Below are 21,762 nucleotides of genomic sequence, written 5' to 3' on the forward strand. Positions count from 1 at the left end.
CTCTCCCAGGAGGTTCAGATTCTGGAAGCCATTTCCTTGAACATATCAAACTGAACGACCACAGCTACCCCAAGTGTAGTATGTCTTTCTCCCCCAACCTGCTTCATCTTTTTTATACTTAATTTCAGTTTGGGGGACCACTATTCATTCTTCTCTTACCTCAAAACCAGCAATTGAGACTTTATAAAAATTTCTCTTCTCTCTCAATGTCTGGTCAGTGCGACTCTTGTTAATTACTTCTCTAGCCTGACGTCTCTTCTCCAACCTTACAATTACTGAGCTAACTTCAGTCTTTCTTTATTTCCCACTTCTAACTGATCTCTCTACAGTTTTAACCCTCTTAAATTTACCTTCCTATTTATTATCACAATATTGCATCGAAACCACTAGCTTAAACCTTACCTGGCTACACTAAACTTGTCGTTCATGAATCTCTCTAACATACCAGATTCTAAGTCCTTCAAGAACAGGAATTATCTTATTCATCTTTTACAACCAAAATACCAAATATGCTGCTGACACATAATAGCTACTTTGTGACTTCTTTCAATAAAAAAATTCAGATATATAAAAATTATGCCAGAGATTAAATTGTTATTATCAGTTTTAACATGGTGAGCAGATCTTTTATTGAAACAAATACCACTGTCAACTTTGACTTAACTAATGGCATTTTCTCCAAAGTTTATGCTATCCAGGTACAGAACGTCAATAAGTCTTCGTGTTCTCATTTCCATCTTCTGGATCAAGTTATCATGCACAATAACATGTTTACTCTAAAATAATAACAGTAATAATAAAATAAAAAATAAAAAAAGACTAATTAGAAAGGAGTTCTCAACTATTTTTTTAATCCTTCTATTCCAATTTCTACACTTTTAAAAAACATAGTTCCTGAAAAATAAGACAGATAAAAATGCTTCTGCTGGTTATAAAATATTATGATGCAAACATGGCTTCTTGCTTTAAGGATATAGTCAACATTTATGAATTCAAATTGTTTCTTTTCTCTTTTGTATTAGTTCTCCATCCTTAAGATGCCAAGACTATCCTTGTGTGTGGACATTTACTATACTGATTTTAAGAATCAACATTCTTAAATGTTGATACAACTTTAGACTGATTACAGCAGACTTCAAGGTTTTAGTCACTAAAATCATCCTAATTCAACACTTTCCAAGAACTGATAGGAAACTAGCTTCTGGTTTCCTGGGCCTCATGCATGCGTTTATTTTAAATGTCAAAGTGTACTTTGAAAGAGTGAAAAACCATAAAGAGTCAGAACCATGAAGACCACACTTGGTTAGAAACACTGCTGCGAATTAGAAAGGAGAACATTATGATTCAAGGAAATTCATCTTTGCACCAACTCAGTTATTATCATATAGTTGTTTTACAGGAAAAAAACACAACACAGAATTCAAAGAATTCCTCCCAGTTTGCACAGGAAACAGATGCACACCAGGCCCTCTCCAAGTCTTGAGAGGAGACCAAGTCCAGGGGTTGGTATAGTTTTCCCCATCAGAGGACAACACACAGGTCCTTATCCTCCATTTTTCATCTCACCCTCACTTTTATCTAGGGATGCTCTCATCCCCCAGAAAAAGGTATTAGATATGGGGCGCCTGGGTGGTTCAGTTGGTTAAGCGTCCGACTCTTAGCTTCATCTCAGGTCATGATATCACGGTTCATGGGTTTGAGCACTGCGTAGGGCTCCCTCTCTCTCAAAATAATAAATAAACTAGAAAAAGGGATTAAATAAAGGATAAGATACAAGGGGTAATAAATGTCATTTGGCTCAACTTCCCAGTATAGGCCATCTCTGCAACAAATAATTCTTAAAGTGGCACATTCTCTGGTCTTCTTTGGTTTTATCCAGTCTCTGCAATGACTTCCCAAGTGGTCTCTCCAGCCTCACCTTGTGCCCCTCTCCACCCCCTGCCTTCCATTTAAACCCTCTATCAGCTTACTGAATGCACCAAACTCTTACCCAGGTCAAGAACTCAGCAGGTGCTTTTGCTCTATCTGGATTGTTCTCTCTTAACTGTCCATCTGACTGGCATCCAGACATCCTTCAGTTTCAACTGAAACACAATTTCTTCAAACAAGTTTTCTTGACCAATCCCAGCATTATTCTTTCCCATTTAAAGAAGTTACTTGTGATCACAATAACTTCTCGACACCCTTTGACTTTAACTCTCTTTTGGTGTTGTCAATTCCTTCCCATTTTGGAACACTATTTTCTTTTATGTAGAAATAAGAGGGAAGCACAATAGAAACTGAGTAATTCTACTTTCACTCACATCCACTAACTTCCTTATTCACTGCTTTGCTCTAAATTACGCTAGAATCTTTGGCTCTCCTCAGCATTTTCCCAGGCTTCAGCCCACTCTGTTTTTATTCTTCTTCTTACTATGTTTACAGCTCATGCAACACCTTTGTGAGCATTTCTAATTATATGTTCCTTTGTTCATCTGTTCTGTGAGCCAGTTTTCAAAATTGATTTGGCTAGAGACTCATAAGTTTCCCTAGTGGTCTCTCTTTAGGGATTAAGTGAAATGCTCTTTCCAGCATTTGTTAAAGTTAGTTTATACGAATGTCTTATTTTTAAGAACTCTGTCTTTTGTCAAAGTTACCAGTGATTCCAAATTGCCACAGGCAATTATCACTCTCTGCTCCTCATCACAATCTGCATTTTAGCAACATCTGACACAAGTGACCATTCCCTTTTTTTGGAAACACTTCCTGGTTTGGGTTCCATGATGATAATCTTTTCTGGGGGAGGAGGGAGTTTTTTACTGGCTCCTTCAAGATCCCTCAGTGTGAGAATGAGCCAGAGCACAGCCCTTAGGTGATATGCTCAAGACCAGGGCTCTAACCAGCATCCAAAGATTCTTTGTTGCCAAATGTCTATGTTCAGCTGTGACTTCCTCCAAGTGCTCCAAATTCTATGTCCAAAAGCCCAATCTGACATTGCCACGTGGGTGCCTCAAACATACCTCAAAAGGCTAAAAAGGAATTCTGCATTTCCCTTCGGGTTTTGTTATTTCACTTAGTATTATCCACCTTAGGAAACATCCTCACCATCTCTCCAGTGTCTGGTGATCATTTTGGTCCTTCCTTTTCTTCATCCCATCCCTTATCCAATTTGTCAGCAAGGCCTGTTAGCTCTGCGTTCAAACAGTTCCTGAATCTATTTCTCTCCAGGACCACTGTTCCAACTCCGATCTATGCCACTGTCATCTGCTGGAATAGCCTCCTGGCTGGTCTCTCTTCTCCTCTGCTGGCCCTACAGTGTCTTCTCTTCAAGGAGGCCAGGGCGATCTTTTAGAAAGATGGCCTCCTGTGAGGTGCTTCCTTTGAATCGTACAGCATTCTCCTACCCCTCCAGGTCATTCTCATTATTTGATACTAAAATTTTTTAAACAGTACTGAAAGTTGTATAATTGATAATTTGTATATTGACTTACATGTCTGTCTCTCTAAGCAAGAATGTAATTTCCATGATATTAACCTCTATTATCCACCGACTTAGAAGAATATACTAAGGCTCAGAGTATGCTAAGTATCTGTTGAATGAATTTTCAATAGACAATGTCTAAATCATGGTGTCTTCTCACCTCATCCAGAATACAAATCAAAACTTAACATGTCTCTTAGGACTCTCAAAGCCCTCTGTGACCTGGCCCCGTGATCGCCGCTCCCCCATCTCTTGCTACCCCCTCCTCCTCCTCCAGGTGTGCAGGCTTCTTTGGTTCCTGGAAGATGCCACACAAACCCCTGCTAGTTATCCTTTCTGTCTGGAGAACTCTTCCTGCTCACAACCACATGGCTCACCTGCTGACTGCCTTCAGGCCAATATTCAAAGATCATCTTCTCAGGAAGGCTGTCCCTGGGCATCTGATCTAAAGTTTCGACACTCACTGGGCCATGCCACTGACACTTTCTGCATGCCTCCTCTGCTTTATATATTTTCTCCTAGCACTTATCTCTAATAGATTATCTCCTAGCACTATCTCTAATAGCACTTATCTCTAATAGAGTCAACATAGTATTCGATATAATATACTATATCTTATATTACAGGTGTGTATCGTGTTTACTCTCTATTTCCCCAGTGAAAGGCAAGCTCTGTGGGGCCAAAGATGCTTTTGTCTGCTTTGTCCAACCCCGTCCACACAGAGCCCAGACTAGTGCTAGACATCAAGAAATATGTGTTGAATAAATGAATAAGAAATTCCATCCCTTTTCTTAAAACACTGAGCAGTTTTTTTAGTTAGAAAAGACAACTAATTAAAGATTTGCTTGATTATGTGTTAAACAGAGCTTTAATCTCATTATTGGTAACCTAGACAAGTTTCCTTCATTCTATGAGAGAAGGTTAATATTTGGAGAACATGAATAATGATTGTGTGAAACAAATTAAGTAATACTCTCAACTCCATTTATGAGTTTTACAATAGGCTTTTATTATGCTTAGTAATGTTGCTACTTCCTACTACCATATAATGAACTTCATCTCTAGCTACACCTAATAATGAGTAAAAAATCATTCTTCTTTAGGGGCGCCTGAGTGGCTCAGTCAGGTAAGCATCGGACATCAGCTCAGGTCATGATCTCATGGTTTTTGGGTTTGAGCCCCGCATCCGGCTCTGTGCCCACAGCTCAGAGCCTGGAGCCTGCTTTAGATTCTGTGTCTCCCTCTCCCTCTGCCCCTCCCCTGCTCGTGTTCTGTCTCTCTCTCTCTCTCTCAAAAATAAATAAACATTAAATTTTTTTTTAAAAAAAGCATTCTCCTTTAGCCACGAACTCTACAAAGTGACATTCTCTTCATGGGAAACACCTGGTTTGTCCTGTCTACTGTAATTGTTTTCCTTCATCTCGATATTACAATTACTTGCTTAACAGCTGAATAATTGGTTAACCGACCCTGATGAATCAACTCAAGAAACTGGATTGATTGTGAGCTGAGCTTTATGTGAAAAGTTGGTCTACGTTTCATGCTGTACTACTAATTTGAAAGACCAAAAACCTAACATGAAACTTCCCAGAGTCAGGAGGGTGGGAAAAGAGCAGATTTCTGCTCTAAACCACCTGGAGTTTGGCATAAATTCCACTTTTCCAGAAAAAAAAAAAAACAGTTAAATAAATGAAAAGCAATTCAGAAACCAGCAGATCATGTTAGAATAAAGCCCGTGCGCCAAGGAGCTAAGACCAACTTACGAGGGTTACCTTCCCTATCAGGTCAAATATGCCTATTCCAGAAATGGTCGGTGCGAGTTGTCATTTGCTTACATTTGACAGATTCCCTTTATCCCTTCTTGGCAACTATCAGAACAGGCTCATCCAGTTTCATCTGAAATGTTTTGTCTTCCTTTCGAAAGTACTGATGGTAACATTTTATGGCAGGCCATAGTCAGTTCTTAAGCAGAAAAGTCTTATTAATATTAAACTACCTGTCAAGATCACTCTTTTTTGGTCATCCGTAAGAATCTCCTCTTGCCGTAAAGAAGGGCTGATCCCATCCGGGTAGAGGATCGTGCTGAGAAACTATGAAAAATAACTATTTAGGCGGAACGGCACAAGCCAAGCATGACTCTCACTTCATACTACAATGTAGACTTTATAATAACTTGAGAATTCACCAGGCTATAATGCTGAAGTCCATCTTTTCTGTTAACTTCTCAAATCCAGCACTATACAACCACGCATATAAATATATCTACTTATTTATAATATCACTGAATATGCACGACTGTAACTATTAAGAACGGCACACATTTAAAAAAATAGAACTAAATAAAAATTCATAGCTACTGTTACCTTAGATAATAATTTTGTTGCTAATGACCTTGGAACGACATTTATTAATTTGGGCTTAATTTAATAATGTATCATTTAAATGACCTGGAACCTTATACTCTTAATTTTAGCTCTTGAAATAAAAAGCCAGTAAACATGTTCCAGGTGTGGTGACTTTAACCAAACACAGCTTTTCCCCAGGAATGCAGCCTCCAGCTTTCGCTAGTCACCTGCTCCAACAGCTTTCGAATGATCAAATAATGTTGTGTTGGGTGGGAAACTCTTGGAAGCCAAGGTCCTGTGACCACTTGAACAAGCACACACGCCCTAGTAGCTGCCACGCTTGGATCAGGTTTGGAAATAAGTGAGCCAAAACCTGGAAGACAGAAATTGCTTTTGATTTCTCTGCGGCCACCTACACCTGAGGAAGTGCAAGGAAATGTCCTATCACTTACCTGGCTTGCCTCACTAAATGACCTCCCCTTCAATGAAACTCTAAGCATATTATGGTTATGATTACGATTACGATTATGATTATGCTGGCTGGTTTCGAGCTACAAATGGAAAGAAAATGGCATTGCTGTGCCCGGGGTTTTTTTTGGGGAGGGGATGCTGTTTGTTCACTCCTAGCCAGCTGTCGGATACGGGAACAGCCAGGGTCAGCCCCCTCGAGTGTCCCCGAGACCCCGGGTCCCCGCGGCGGCCGCAGACCCGTGCGCTGGCGCCCGGCCCCGGCGCGCGCAGGGCGCATACCCTGCAGGCTCGGCTCGCCCCTCTCGGGGCCTGCCGCCTCCCGTCCACGTCTCACTTCCTTTTCCCCGGCCCGCCGCCGCCGAGAACACCCGGACTGGGTGGGATCGCATTCCTGCAAGAACAGCCCGGCTCGCCCAACTCACCAGCCGGCGAAGTTTCCTCGCGAAGAGGGCCGGGTGTCGGGTTTCAGAAACCTCCTTTCCCTTCCCCAAGCCCGTGAGCCCCGGGGCTTGTCCACGCCAGCGGCCGCTCGGGATCCGCTCTACCGGGCGCCACTCATGGGGACGGCTCCCCGCTCTCCAGCCTGTGGCTCGGGATGGGTCCCCGGCCCCTGCCCGTCGGGACTGCCGGTGGCAGGACTGGTAGCACCACCCCTGGGTCGGCCGAGCCGCGGGGATCTGCAAGGTCTGGGCGAGAAGAAGGCGTGTCTCCCGGTCCTAACGCGGATGTGCCGGGAGCTCACCTAGGGCAGATCTTGCCGGTGACTCAAAGGCTCTGGGCTTCTGGATACGTTCCCCACACTGCCAGGCTGGAGGCCCTCGCAGCGAGCTCATTTTTATTCCTCTGCGTTCCCGTGTTTTCTCTGATAATCTCTCATTCAAAGCGCCCAGGGCACTGTGAGAACTGCTTCCAACGCATCGCATTTTCTCCTCCCGGGGGAAGTCTCATGAGCTGCGGGGAGAGCACGGAATTGCGGGTGGAGAACAGAGAAGGGCCCCGGGAAATAAAAGGGGACTTAATGAAATCAGTGTTTTAAAAGCTAGAACCTGTTCATGTGAAGGCATTAATCAGTACGCACCATCCTCCTAACGTCACTTCAGTGATCAGGAGGGTAGTAAATTATAGAGGTCATGTCTATGAGGTCAAAGGAAATCAAGAGCATACCCATTCACTGAACCAATATGGGTTAAGTACCTACTCTGTGGCAGACCCTGCTCTAGAGACTTCCAGCTCCTTCTGTCCACAACAAAGTTCCTGGCTGGCTCTCCTGAGGTCACATTTGAGACAGACTCTGACATCCCTAGGTAACCCACTTGTGGTTAAGAGGGAGAAACCAAGGTTGTATACATATCATAGCAGCTCAGTTAATCCTCTGTGAAGAAACCAAGGTTGTATACATATAATAGCACCTCAATTAGTCCTCTGTGAAGAAAATTTCAAAGTTCCGAACCATTGTTCGTAAACAATGAGATGCTATTTAAATTTTAATTGTTTGACCCAGTTCTGGCAGGGTGCTTTAAGGGACGGTGTGGGAGGCACAGCCATTACCAGCTGGGGAGCATCTTGCTGAGAAGCACTGTGGGTGGAGGTGAAGGAAGAGCCCAAACCAAAACCAAATGCAAGTCCAGACTCTTTATTTTTTTAATATTTATTTATTTGGAGAGAGCACAAGCAGGGGAGGGACAGAGAGAGGGAGAGAGGAGGAGAGAGAGAGAATCCCAAGCAGGCTCCACACTGTCAGCCCGGAACCCGGAACCCGATGCAGGGCACGAACTCAGAGAACCTGAGCCGAAATCAAGAGTCAGACACTTAACCGACTGAGCCACCCAGGCGCCCCAGAGTCAGACTCTTGATCAGGGCTCAGGTCATGGCCTCACAGTTTGGTTGGTAAGATTGAGCCCCCATATTGAGCTCACTGATAGCTCAGAGGCTGCTTGGGATCCTCTCTTTTCCCTTCCTGCGCACACATGTGTATATGGTCTCTGTCTCGCTCTCAAAATAAGTAAACCGAAAAAAAAAAAAAAGAGAGAGGACGATGGGAGAAATAAGAGGGTCGCACAAGAGTCTATCTATTCTATTAGGAAAACATGGAAGTCCTATTTCCTGTGCCTCAATGTTCTTATCCTGAAAATGGGGATAATAAAATGCCTGACTAGTGTTATTGTGAGTAAATGAGATCATATCAGCAAAGCACATACAATAGTGTCTGGCAAAATAAATTTTATATACATGTTGTCCGTACGTGCTATTTTGTAGCACTCATTTACTCCATTCTCCCAAAGGCCTGATTAATAAAAATTATTCTGATCTACTAGGAGGAAGTATAGGAGGTTTGGGTTGTACATTTTCAAAATATGTATGCTGGGAATATTTATGGTAAATCTGTTTTCCATCCATCAGCAATATCTGAGTATATAACAAGTATGTGTCCCTGGGCCTGGAGAGAGATAAAAGAAAGAACTTTACTCTGAATTTATTCCATTGTATGCAGCATATTAATTTAAAGTGATTCTAAATAAATAAATAATTCTCTGTACTAATCAGTAAAAAATATGAATTCTTCACCCAGTTTATGTATTCACTTACATTAATCCTAATAGTTATTATTTCCCATATGGAGTTTATAAAAGCCTTGCCCAGAGATGATCTCATTTGACTTGCACAACACTGCTTTGTTGCTTTCACAACACAACATGTATTATTTTTATTTTTCCCATGTTAAAAAGGAAGAAAATGAGGGCTGAGAAAGTCCCAACAATGTGCCCAGAATCATGAAGATCCATAAAGGTAGAACTCAGGTTTGCTGGGGCGCCTGGGTGGCTCAGTCGGTTAAGTGTCCAACTTTGGTTCAGGTCATGATCTCCCGGTTCGTGAGTTCAAGCCCCACATCAGGCTGTCTGCAGACAGCATAGAGCCTCCTTCGGATCCTCTGTCCTTCTCTCTCTCTGCACCTCCCCCGCTCTCAAAAAATAAATAAACATTAAAAAAATAAGAAGAAGAAAGAACTCAGGTTTGCTGATCCCAAAGGCAGGGTTCACTGTGGTCACCACACAGTGCTGCCTCCCTAGTATTTCTAGAAAAAGTTCCTGCTGTGAGAAAGTCTAATAGACATTTATCATCTGCTTTTCTTGTCACCCTTCCCCAGATAAGCGTGCCAGCTGCCTGATGGGTCCACTTTTGCAGGGACAGCCCTCCTGGAGTAGCTTGCCGCTTAAGTCCTGTCTTTGGGCTCTGAGGCTCAGAGGCATTAGTGTTACATAGTGATTCTACTCAGCCACTTGAGAGTGGTGGAACTTTTCCTTCCCTGTGGGAAGACAGGTTCCAAGGAGGAGACGGTGGTGGGAAAACAAAAGAAATGATTCTGGACCATCTCATGAAGGCCACTTTGACTAGAGGTAGAGCAGAATAAAAGACCGTGCAAAACCAGTGAAAACAAAGTGACAGCATTATGTGTCATAATCAAAAATAACTGCCGGGGTGGGTGGGTGGCTCAGTCGGTTAAGCATCTCACTTCAGCTCAGGTCATGATCTTGCAGTTAATGAACTCGAGCCCCATATCCAGCTCTGTGCTGTCAGCTCAGAGCCTGGAGCCTGCTTCAGATTCTGGGTCTCCCTCTCTCTCTGCCCCTTCATCTCTCCCTCTGTCTCAAAAATAAATAAACATTTTTAAAAAATAATTGCCTTCCTGTACCTTAAGTTTATGTACCACAAATTAAATAGACATAAATTGTCAATAGGTTTATCAATCAATAAATACAGCCCTAAGGCAAACAGATACATAATGTACATGTACATTTCTAGTTAGAAATGGCAGGGGCGCCTGGGTTGCTCATTCGGTTAAGCATCCAACTCTGGATTTCCGTTCAGGTCATGATGTCACAGTTCATGAATTCAAGCCCTGCATCGGGCTCTGTGCTGACAGTGCAGAGCCCACTTGGGATCCCCTCTCTCTCTGCCCCTCCCCCTGCTTGCTCGCATGCGGTCTGTCTCTCAAAATAAATAAATAAACTAAAAAAAATTTTTTTTAATTACAAACGGAGGGCATCTGGATGGCTTAGTCAGTTAAGGGTCTGACTCTTGATTTCCATCCAGGTCCTGATCTACAGTTGTAAGATCGAGCCCCACATTGAGCTCCACATTGTGGAGCCTGCTTGGGATTATCTCACTCCCTCTACCGCTCATGCTCTCTCTCCTGCTCTCTAAAAAATAAAAAATAAAAATTTTTTAATGGCAAATTGATCGCATGTGTTTCATCCCGTCTTCCCCAAACTCCTCTAACATGAGAATAAATGGATTTTTAAATGTTATGGAGTCATAAAGACAAATACAAGGGAGAGAAGACCTCAAAAGACAAAATAAACTGCAGTAGATGGTTGAAAGAACCTAAATCAGATGCAGACTCGTAACTGACCTGGAAGAGAAGAGTTTACACACTGCTTGCCTGGAGGAGAGATTATGGATAAGAAACAAGACAATTTTCTGTGCGTTAGCCTGGGCGACTCAGGCCTAAGAGGCAGAAATACCACCATAGAAGGAGGCCAGGTGGTAGGGTGAACACAGGGGTTTGCTTAGACGTCTGTATACCGAATGCTTGGACCCAAAGCTTCCTTCCCCACTGCCGTGCAATCAACCAACCATAAGTTCCTCCATCTGTTCAACCCAGCCTCCAGGAGATGAGAAGTTTGTTTTCTGGAGAAAGTAAACCGGAGTAATTTGTGGTTTATCAGATGAACACGTATTTTCACTCTGCTCCTATAGAAGATGAATTAAAAAGAAATTTACATGCAAGACAGGAAAAAAACTCTCAAAATTGAAAATACACCCAAAAAGTTTTTGAATTTGACAGACAGGTTATAAGATTATGTTGAAAAATCTTCAGGAAAACAGAACAAAAAGCCTAGGGAAATAGAACAATTGGAGAAAGGGGAAATTTTTCTGACTATAATGGGAATCCCAGAGAGTTCCAGAAAAGACTTCTTTGTACCCAGAAAGAGTATTTGAAACATTGTTGATAAATGTGTGTGCAGTGGAGACTGGAAGTGTTCATCTGATTCCTTGTCCTCTTTTTGCTGAGCACCCAACTAGATTTTACTTCCTAGCCCTTTTCAGGGAGAGAGGCATGTAATTGAGTTCTAGCCAATGGTATGCGGGCAGCTGTGATGTATGCTACTTCTAGGCCATTCCCAGGATTGGCCTATGAGACCCTCCATGCTTTCCCTTTTTCCTTATTAGTATCCAGACACAACGCTCAGTAAAGGACTCTGCAGCCTTAGAAGACAGAGCCCTGAGATGAAAGGAAAGTATGGTTCTGAATGATCCATACTGTGCCATCCATGATGGGACAGAAGCCCCAGCCAGCTACCACACACATTGGACGTGACAGGGGCGAGAAATACACTTACACCATATAAAGCCACTGAGATTTTTGGACTTATTTGCAACAGCAGTTAGACTATTCTGACTGTTACTGTTTGAAAGATCATTTGTGAATAACTTAAAATAGATACAAAGTTTACAAAACAGATTGGAAAAAGAATATAACTAACTCCAGGGGGAGAAACTGCTCTGAGAGGAAAGATACATAATGATAATATACTACTTTGTTCCAACCTAGATATGATCAGAATCATGGGAACAGTGACAAGAGAGTAACCATGAACCATGATGTGAATAATAGTTAACAATTAAATTTTGGGGTGCCTGGGTGGCTCAGTTGGTTAAACATCTGACTTCAGCTCAGGTCATGATCTCATGGTTCATTTGTGCCCCATATGGGGCTCTGCATTGAGTGTGGAGCCTGCTTGGGATTCCCTCTCCCCCCTACACCACCCTTTCCCCACTTGTTCTCTCTCTCTCAAAATAAATATAGAAACTTTAGAAAAGAAACGTTAAATCTTTCTTGAATTTCTTTGCCTGCCTTTTAACCAATTATCAGGTAATTTTCCAAGCATCCAAACTAACATTGATTGATGTAAATTCAGGTAAATAATGTCTTTTCTCCCAAAATATGTGTACAAAGTGGAGATAAGGAAAGGCGGTCTATGTACATGTATAAGGCAATTAAATCCTCAACTATGATAATGGTCAATAAACAATGTGCAAAATTGCTAAAGAAAGAAATAGAATAAGCAAACCATTTAGAAATATATAAGTACAATGAAAATTAATAAGAGTGAAATTTTTACTATGGGGATTGAGACCGGGACTTAGGAGGAGATCTGTGCTAGTTTATAAGGATTTTAACACCACTTTTTAGAAACTATGAGATGTATTACCTCAATAAAAATAAAATTAGTATTAAAGTAGTCTTAAAATATAGAGAGGGAAACAATATTTTAATAGAGAAAACATTACAATTTATTGAAGTGTTTGTATATATTTTTGCGTAATAACCCAGTAGTAGTGGAGAGAGTGAATTTGGGGTGCAGCCTGGTAATGGAGGTGAGAGGTCTGCTCACTCATTTATTCATTCAGCAAACATTTATTCCATAAGGTATGCCTGGCACTGGCCAGGCAGGGGGGATAAAGTGGAGACCGCAAAAGAAAAAGATAAGGTACTCTATGAGAAAATGATTTTAAAGCTGTAAACACTAAACATATGTGGTTTCATCTCTCTTATCCTTGGTGACATGAGCCACTGATTTAACTTTCTGGGCAACAGACTGCCTCCCCATCCTTCCAAACACTCTTACAAATTTCCATGTTGTCTATCAACTCGAACCTCACACTGATGAGATCAGAGGTTTCCTAACTCACCCTTCTCCCGGGATGACAGGGAAGGCTTTGCCAAGTAGTCATGCACGGGTCTGCCTTCAACCTCCGCTGATGTTTAGTTCGTTTAAGTCTGTCTAATCACAAATAAAAATCAACCCCTCCCCAGTTTGAGGAAATTCCGCAGCATGACTAAAAGTCACAAGACTGGACACCCAGGTCATGCCAGTTTTTCCAACTACTTTTAAACATGTAAGTTCGAGAAATATATATGCTTAAGTGACTTTCTACTCACAAAATACTCTAAACATGTAACACGTCAAGACCCATTTTAGGCATCAAAGTGGACTTGTTCACATAATTGTACATAGAGCATCTGCTCTTTATGGTGTTTTCTTTTTTTATTTTTATTTTTTACATTTATTTACTTTTGAGAGACACAGAGAGACAGCGCGAGCAAGGGAGGGGCAGAGAGAGAAGGAGACACAGAATCAGAGGCAGGCTCCAGGCTCTGAGCCGTCAGCACAGAGCCTGATGCGGGGCTTAAACCCACGAGCCGAGCCGTGAGATCATGACCTGAGCCGAGGTTGGACTCCCAACCGACTGAGCCACCCAGATGCCCCTCTTTATGGTGTGCTCTTAACCTCTGACTTCTAACTTCATTTTGCATCAATTTCTTAGAATGTGAAATGAACATACACCGGGACCTTATGTGGAAATTACTGTAACTCCATCTAATTCTTTCTATGCTAAAGGAATATTTTATGGGAAAAGACCAAATGGTTTCATGTGTAATGTTTTCATCTAGCCTTTTTGCAAGCCCTGACTTGCACAGAAGCCACAGTAGGCTGAGTAAGCCATGTTTCTATATATAAATAGTATTGAACCCCTTTATAAACAAAAAAAAATGTTGTAAGTATAATTATGAAATTTAATTTAATTCGTTTAATTCGTTTATCAAATTAAGGACAAATAAATCAATTTTAATAAAACTAAACAGATAAGAAAGAATATAACAACACATATCCACGCGCATAAATATAGTCATGTATCAACACGTGCAATCGTGCAAATGTAAGTATAGTCTTATACAAGCACATGTAAAGTATATACATATATTTGCTTAATGCTAGCTTTATAATGAGCCACAAAATAAAATGCTATATGTGCCTACTATGTAAGTGTAAACAAAGATGTGCTTATTTCTTCATTTTCCCAGAACATGTTACCAAAAAACAGTGTTCTTGTTCACAACTTCTGCTGCTTTTTACCTGCAAACACTTCAAATTGTGATCCCATACACTCAGGAGTAATTAATTATTTCTTAAATTTTTTTAACCAATGTTCAGGTAATTTTCCCAAGCTTCTAGACTAACATTGATTGATGTAATTTCAGGCAAATACGTGTTTCCTCCTAAAATGCTTTTTTGAGCAAAGTACTTTCCTAAATGTTCCATTAAAAGAGACCTATAATGACACCAATGTAAGATAAACATATGTTTTCCAAGGCATAATTTGGGAAATGATGTTCCCTTATGCTTGATCATATATATTAAAAGATAATTCCCCAAAACAACAATTAGTGAATGAAGATTTGGTCTTTGCAAAGAATCCCCTGCTAAGTGATTACTTTTCAAAAGTATGTTTTCAAGACTATCTTAAGAAATAATCTTACATTATAATTAAATGAAACATGATCTATTTTTATCAATATGGTAAAGTTTCTAAGACCATAACAAATTTTTATTATATTCATAATATATATTTAAATGTTCTATTTCCAAAATGACTTGAAAATGCTAAGTACCACAGCTATACAATACCTCCTCAAATATGCATCACTGCCATAAACACTAAGTTGTTCCAGTTCTGTGGAATTTTGAGCTACGAATTTCTTTTTTTAATTTTTTTAATGTTTATTTATTTTTGACACAGAGAGAGACACAGGGCATGAGTGGAGGAGGAGTAGAGAGAAAGAGAGGGAGACACAGAACCCGAAGCAGGCTCCAGGCTCTGAGCTCTGAGCTGCCAGCACAGAGCCCGATGTGGGGCTCGAACTCACGGACCTCGAGATCATGACCCAAGCTGAAGTCAGACGCTTAACCGACTGAGCCACCCAGGCGCCCCTTGAGCTAAGGATTTCACTACTGCAGATTGACAGAATGGAAGAAACTCTGTGCATACTTCATATAAAATATAGGCTTTGTTAGAAATATTTAGCCTATCTTAAATAAACTATACACAATTATTTTTACAGTCATGTATTTGGTATGTCTTGAGAGAGAAGATGTTTTAAAGGAACCGATAGGGGGCACCTGGGTGGCTCAGTCGGTTAAGCGTCTACAACTCTTGATTTCCGCTCAGGTCAGATCTCACGATTTGTGGGTTCGAGCCCTGCATCTGGCAATGTGCTGGCAGTGCAGAGCCTGCTTGAGATTCTCTCTCTCCTTGTCTCTCTGTCCCTCACCTACTCTCCCTTTCTTTCTCAAAAATAAATAAATAAACATTAAAAAAAAATAAAGGAACCAATAAATAAATAAATACACAATCAGAATGAAGACACAAAATTAATAAGAACTCATTTTCTTGCATTTCTCCACTTATAAATGGTGGTAGATATTTAGTCAACTTCTTGATAGAAGGCATTCAAACCAGTGCATGTCTTGGTGAGAGTCCAAAAAAGTCAAAGGGGTCAGATACTCATGACAGGATATAGGGTCTGTGTGCAACAGCCTAGAGTGGTTCTAATGGTAACATTCTAATCACATGACTGAATGTGGTTAGGCTGGTAACTCTAGTCCTAAACCAGCTTGCCCTACAGTGGGCAACAAAATATCAAACCGAAGAAAAGCAATCTTACAAGTAAAAGAAATGGGGAACTTGCTAATTTATAGAAGCAAAAAACTGAGAAAATATGTATAGGAATGGACTCTAAGGGTGATGGCACCACAGAAGAAGCAGCACAATTTTAGAACAGGATAAATCGATGAATATGAATGCCCAGGATAAAATGTAGTAATTTGATTGAGAGGGCTTATCATTGTTTTCTCAGTTTGATGAAATTCAAACCTAGAGTAAGCCCTATCTTAATTCAAAGAACCACCCTTGCTCGCTAGGAAGGAAACTGCAACATTACGAATACGTTCAGAAATGGTTTTTTCCTACATTTTCCCAAAAGATCAGGTAGTTATTTTCCATGATAATTGGCACTGGGGAATAGGAACCTTTCTGGAACAGAGCATTGACTCTGAGGTGTCACTAATGACTGAAAAACAAAAAGTCAGTGCATGTCAAAGATTAGAGTCCAGGTTTATGGCTTAATCACATTCTACTTCACAGTAGGCTCAATAGGAATCTCAAATCCGTCCTGTGTTTATTTTGCCAATTTTCCCTTAACCTCTAGATTAAAGGTCAAAGTGATGAAAGGTTAGTTTCTGAATTCCTGATGCTGAAACTGCGCAACACAAACCTAGAGAATATATCCAAAGAGATAGTTGTTCTTGGAACAAATTGCAGATATTAGTGTCACTTTGCTATTATGGATTTGAATGATGTAAATAAAGAAGATAATTCGTATCGCCTTTCCACCTGATTCTCTACATTGACCTATGTAGAGGGTAAATGGATCTTCAATAATGACAATGAACATGTATACGCTTAATCAGATGGTGACCTCCATTTTGCTTAATGCAACTGATCAAAGGGGTACAGATTCTAATATACTCGGTATACTTGGCAGGTGGCTCTAAGTCATTTACATACTGAATTGCCTGCAAGGATCCCCATTTGATTCAGTTTTAGACAAAGTGGTTCTGCTTCTTGTCCTGTCTGCCCAGTGGATTTATATGGTAAAAGATTTATCTGGAGTACAATAGGGTGCTCTTAGACTCTTTGGCATTTCTGAGCACAGGGATCATTTTGGAAGTCTCTATGTATAAAATTATACAAGTGGGGCTTTCCCCATGTTCTGGATAGAGTAAGATGAGCAAGAATTCTAAATCAAAAGGCTTAGGTTTTACTTCAAGATCTGCCGAAAGACATTTGTAATGGAGGTGTGTTGGATCTTACATGTTGAATACACAGCGTCTTAAAATAATTTCTTTTGCGTATGAAAATTTCACACGTCTGATATCCCTATAGGTGTCCAAAGAATGAATGTTTGCTGAATGTGTCAATAAATAAAGGAATCTGTTCACTCCCTTGACATCCTTAGCAAGGAACTTGTCAATGAAAGGGATAGGAGTCTCTTATCCATTCTGTGCTGTATACTTCAGCAAATCCGATTTTTCATAATTGAAATGTTAAAAGTTGGAAAAAATATTTGTGAAAATGACTCAAAGCACTATATACCAGACTCTCAAAGTAAATGTGCTTTGCAATAAAATTGCCAGTAGCTAATTAAGGAAACTCCTTGAGGCATAATGCTATACATGTGTGTATTTTTCCTCAACGAAAATTAAAATGAGAAACTTTGACTCTCTCACGGTAGTTACTATAACCTTATGTCACAATTCAAGGTAAACATATTGGCAACTCTCTCTCCTACTACTAAACGAGATAAATAAGTCACAGAAATGCCTTGTCTATTGCGGAGCACCCTCAGCCTTGCCTCAACTCACGAGTGGCAAAACCGGATTTGTAACAATCAGAAAATACACTGCCCAAACTTGCACGTAGGGATCTAAGATCTTTTAATAACAAGCAGATGGGATATAGAAAGGAGTAAAGAAAAGCCTTCCAAGGCCATTCTCATCACAGAGACAGACAAGGGCCACAGAGGCTTAGAGGAAGGAGCCACCACTGACAGCAACATGAGAACGAGGTATTAGCATATTCCTATGCCATGACATCTGGTTTCTTCTCCGAATTATGCCAATTAAAGGCATAATTGCAGAGAATGACAGAGGACCTAGACTTCTTTACTCATTCTATTCCCCATGCTGAGACTTAGAATTACCATTTGCAGCAAGAAGATGGTAAATAAATATGTCATATTTGTTAGTTGTATTTGCCATTATTTCATATGAGTTTATTGTGTGTATGTATATATGTATACATATGTGTATAGATGTATATGCACCTTTCCCTTATACCAAAGGTTCAACTCTTCTTCGTTTTATTTTTAAACCACTAGAAATAAGAAAGTTAATAACAAAAGTAATTCCTAAAATGTCTTTGTCACTTAATTCAGAATCACAGAAACTCAAATTTTAAAAGCAGTCATCTAGGTCAGAATTTCCCAAACTCTCTTCCAAGGAACACTACATCTAGAGATATTAACTATGTGTGCATAAGAAAAGTTCCATGGTCAGACTACTTTGGGACATGTTGCTTCTGATACCACCTCTTAAAATTCACAATGAGTGAGGCCCCTGGATGGTTTACCTGGTGAATCATGCAACTCTTGATCTCAGAGTCATGAGTTTAAGCCCCACGTTAGGTATGGAGCCTACTTAAAAAAAAAAAAAAAAAAAAAAAAAAGTTCACAAAGTGAGTGCTAACATACTGAAGTCTCTGTAGTAATGCAACTTCTTCAGTCTAATTTAGCCTGTCTTATCCAAAGTAATTTGGCAATAAAATTTCTTTACTCATAAAACTCCTATTGAACATCTCCTAGAAGTATTATTGCCAGAACATCTGCAAGTTTTCAACTAGTTTAATTCACTCATTCTGTAGATGAGGAAATGTAATTGAGTATGACAAAACAGTGAACTCCACAACTCCTATCTTCAATTTGTTTCTATTTGCTAACCATTGATCAAAATGTTATCCTAGATCCCAAAGTCCTGTTGAGTACATGTTTACTTCCTCTTCATCCCAAAACTCAAAAACACAGCAATGAAGGAATTAGAATGGCATTAATTCGTAAAGACAACAGCAAGACAAAGGTACAGCAGTTATTCTGACATTGACAAACAGATGGAAATGTGCCTTAGCAGGGTGGAGGAAACACCCACTAAGACCCTGAAATGGGTGGGGGTGGAGGGGTGCCTGGGTGCCTGAGTTAATTAAGCGTATGACTTTGGCTCAGGTCACGATCTCATTGTTTGTGAGTTGGAGCCCCTCATTGGGTTCTGTGCTGAGTTGTGCACAGCCTGCCTGGGATTCTCTCTCTCTCCCTCTCTCTCTGCCCTTCCCCCACTTGCGCATGCACTCATGCTCTCTCTTTCTCTCAAAATAAATAAATAAACTTAAAAAAAATAAAAAAGAAAAGACCATGCATGGGGACACAGAGAAGAGTGACCCACTCTCTGGAGACACGAAGTACTACAAAAGAGTAGGGGGTGGCTATGAAGCTGAAATATAAGGATTGAATAAACTCTCCATGTAGAGTACCTCCTCTCCCACAAAACTTTAGGAAATAACTATTTCTAAGTGACTCAGTGGGTAATGAAGCACAGAAAGGCTCACGGAAAAGTAATAAAACAATTTAGATTCTTCTGATGATTCATTTTTTTTTTCATAGGAAATCCATTAATTTCAGCTAATACGTATTGAGCACTGACTATATAAAAACAATGGATTAGACCCTGGGGATACAAAGATTACTTAACAGCAAAATTTAAGGAAAGCCATGATTCCTGGTCTTAAGGGATTAACAACTACAGTCAAAGGGCTCACAAGGTTTTTCTGATTTTTAAACCATTCATTGAAGAGGTATTGAGTGAGCGCTAACAAACTTTATGAGGTCTTATGTTTAAATTTCAGAACCAATTCCATAACCTCTCCAATCCCTCATTTCCTCTTTTATATAAAAAGGCTATGGGGTGCCTGGGTGGCTCAGTCAGTTAAGCATCTGACTTTGGCTCAGGTCATGATCTCACTGTCTGGGAGTTCGAGCCCCACATTGGGCTCTGTGCTGACAGCTCAGAGCCTGGAGCCTGCTTCGGATTCTGTGTCTCCCTCTCTCTCTGCCCCACCCCCCACTCGTGCTCTGTCTCCCTCTGTCTCAAAAATAAACATTAAAAAATTTTTTTTTTAAAAGGCTAATAATAACAGTAACCACTTTATAGAGTTGCATACATGAAAAAACCTTTGATAGATATTTCTGGTAAATATATATGTAAGAAAGCACAGTATTCCCTAGAATTAAGTATTGTTTAACCAAATTTATTGGGAGCCTGCTAAGTGAGAGACCTGAGATTTTACAATGGAACCTAAAAGCTTCACTTTACCAAAAGTGAACAGGGTATCTGGAAGGGCTTATACCTGGGCAGGAGGAAGCCTTCGAGATGATAGATGTGGTCACTGTCTTAACTGCGGGGATGGTTTCATCAGTATATTCACATGTCAAAACATATCATACTGTGCACTTCAATTACGTGCGGCTTATTTTATGTCAATTAAAATTCAATAAAGCCATCTAAAAAAGGAACATAAAAATCACACTGGACGTATTTATCAATCCTTTAAAGACATGCACCTGTTGTCTTATTTAACTCCTCCCCCTCCAAATCTAACCACTCAATATGGGGTACACTGTGGGCACTTGATCTTCAATTCAGTTTGGGCAGTAAAGACCTGTATTATTAATCATGAATTAATATATTTTAAAAACATAATTTACTAGTATATTGGCTGTATTTGAACAGGTTGACATATGGCATTATTTGTGGATGACTGGTGGAGATTTGTTTTGTTTGCTTGTTTGTTTGTGTTTTGAGAGAAAGAGAGCAGGGGCAGGGCAGAGAGAGAGGGAGAGAGAGAATCCCGAGCAGGCTCCTCCCTGTCAGCACAGAGCCCGATGTGGGGTTCAAACTCACAAACCATGAGGTCATGACCAGAGCCAAAATCAAGAGTCAGATGCTTAGCTGACAGAGCCACCCAGGCACCCACCATGTTCCCAAATATCCAGGTCTCTACTTCTGTGTCAATGAAAGTTTGCACTTTCTCGTCCTCTGAAGTTGCTTTGGTTAGATGACTGGTTTTGGCAAATGAAATATAAACATAAGTGATGTGTGTCACTTCCAGAGTGAAACATTTCTGAGCTGGTACATGCTCACCTCAGGGCTCTTGGAACCATGGGTCAAAATGGAGACATCTGAGACTTTAGGAGGCTAGAACCCTAGGCCCCCACACAGATGACAGCTGCCCTGCAGGGTCACCTAGACTATAGGTGACCAGGAAATAAGCTACTTAGATAAGATTTCTTGTTGCCATAGCGTTACTGAGCTCATCCAAATGTGTACAGAAGATGAACAGTACCTTATGTAGTAAACAGTGAACAAAATTTTTGTAATTTAAATATTAAATTTAAATATAAAATGGCATAATATGTAACCAATTTTGTTCGTTATCATAAGATACTATCTTAATTATAATGGAAACTCCTCCGACTTTTGGCTAATTTTTTTTTTAATCACTGCTTAGCACTGCTTAACTAGTGCAAAAGATACAAACAGACTGGGGTCAAGAAAAATATCTCAAAGACCAAGATCAAGTACCATGTATTCCTGTATTCAGAGACAGTTGATACACCCCTGAGATAAGAAAGTAATAAAGCAAATTTTAAGGTCTCATTTATCTTCTGAACATCTTTCCCCTTGGGTAAGATATGGGTTGTTTTTTGCCAGCATGGAACTATCCGATTTTCAGAACTCACCTGTGAGTACAGGTATACATGCACTTGGTCAGTTCCCCACTGAATGTTCAGGAGCAAAACTATTAAAACATACTAACAAGCATTACAGGTGGTACTTAAACCCAGCAAAGATACCATTACTGACACACATTCACCATCAATGAGACAGCTTGTTTCCATAGCTGCTGTCAAAC

The 21,762-nt window shown here is 40.3% G+C and overlaps 1 protein-coding gene across 5 annotated transcripts in view; it reads right to left on the reverse strand.

The window, feature by feature from the left end:
* RAB27B (RAB27B, member RAS oncogene family) overlaps positions 1 to 21,762 on the reverse strand; it is a 139,570-nt gene that overhangs the window by 43,078 nt on the left and 74,730 nt on the right. For 2 of the 5 annotated variants that reach the window (XM_030336605.1, XM_030336603.1), the window contains exon 1: positions 6,699 to 6,998. The exons of 1 other annotated variant lie outside the window; for it this stretch is intronic. The gene's annotated coding sequence lies outside the window, so the exon portion shown is untranslated. Of the gene's footprint in view, positions 1 to 5,456; positions 5,551 to 6,698; positions 6,999 to 7,018; positions 7,165 to 21,762 lie in introns of those variants that run through there. 2 more of the 5 variants (XM_030336604.1, XM_030336609.1) reach the window with 2 other exon arrangements.

The sequence above is a fragment of the Lynx canadensis genome, chromosome D3 (assembly GCF_007474595.2).
Source record: "Lynx canadensis isolate LIC74 chromosome D3, mLynCan4.pri.v2, whole genome shotgun sequence".
Lineage (NCBI taxonomy): Eukaryota > Metazoa > Chordata > Mammalia > Carnivora > Felidae > Lynx > Lynx canadensis.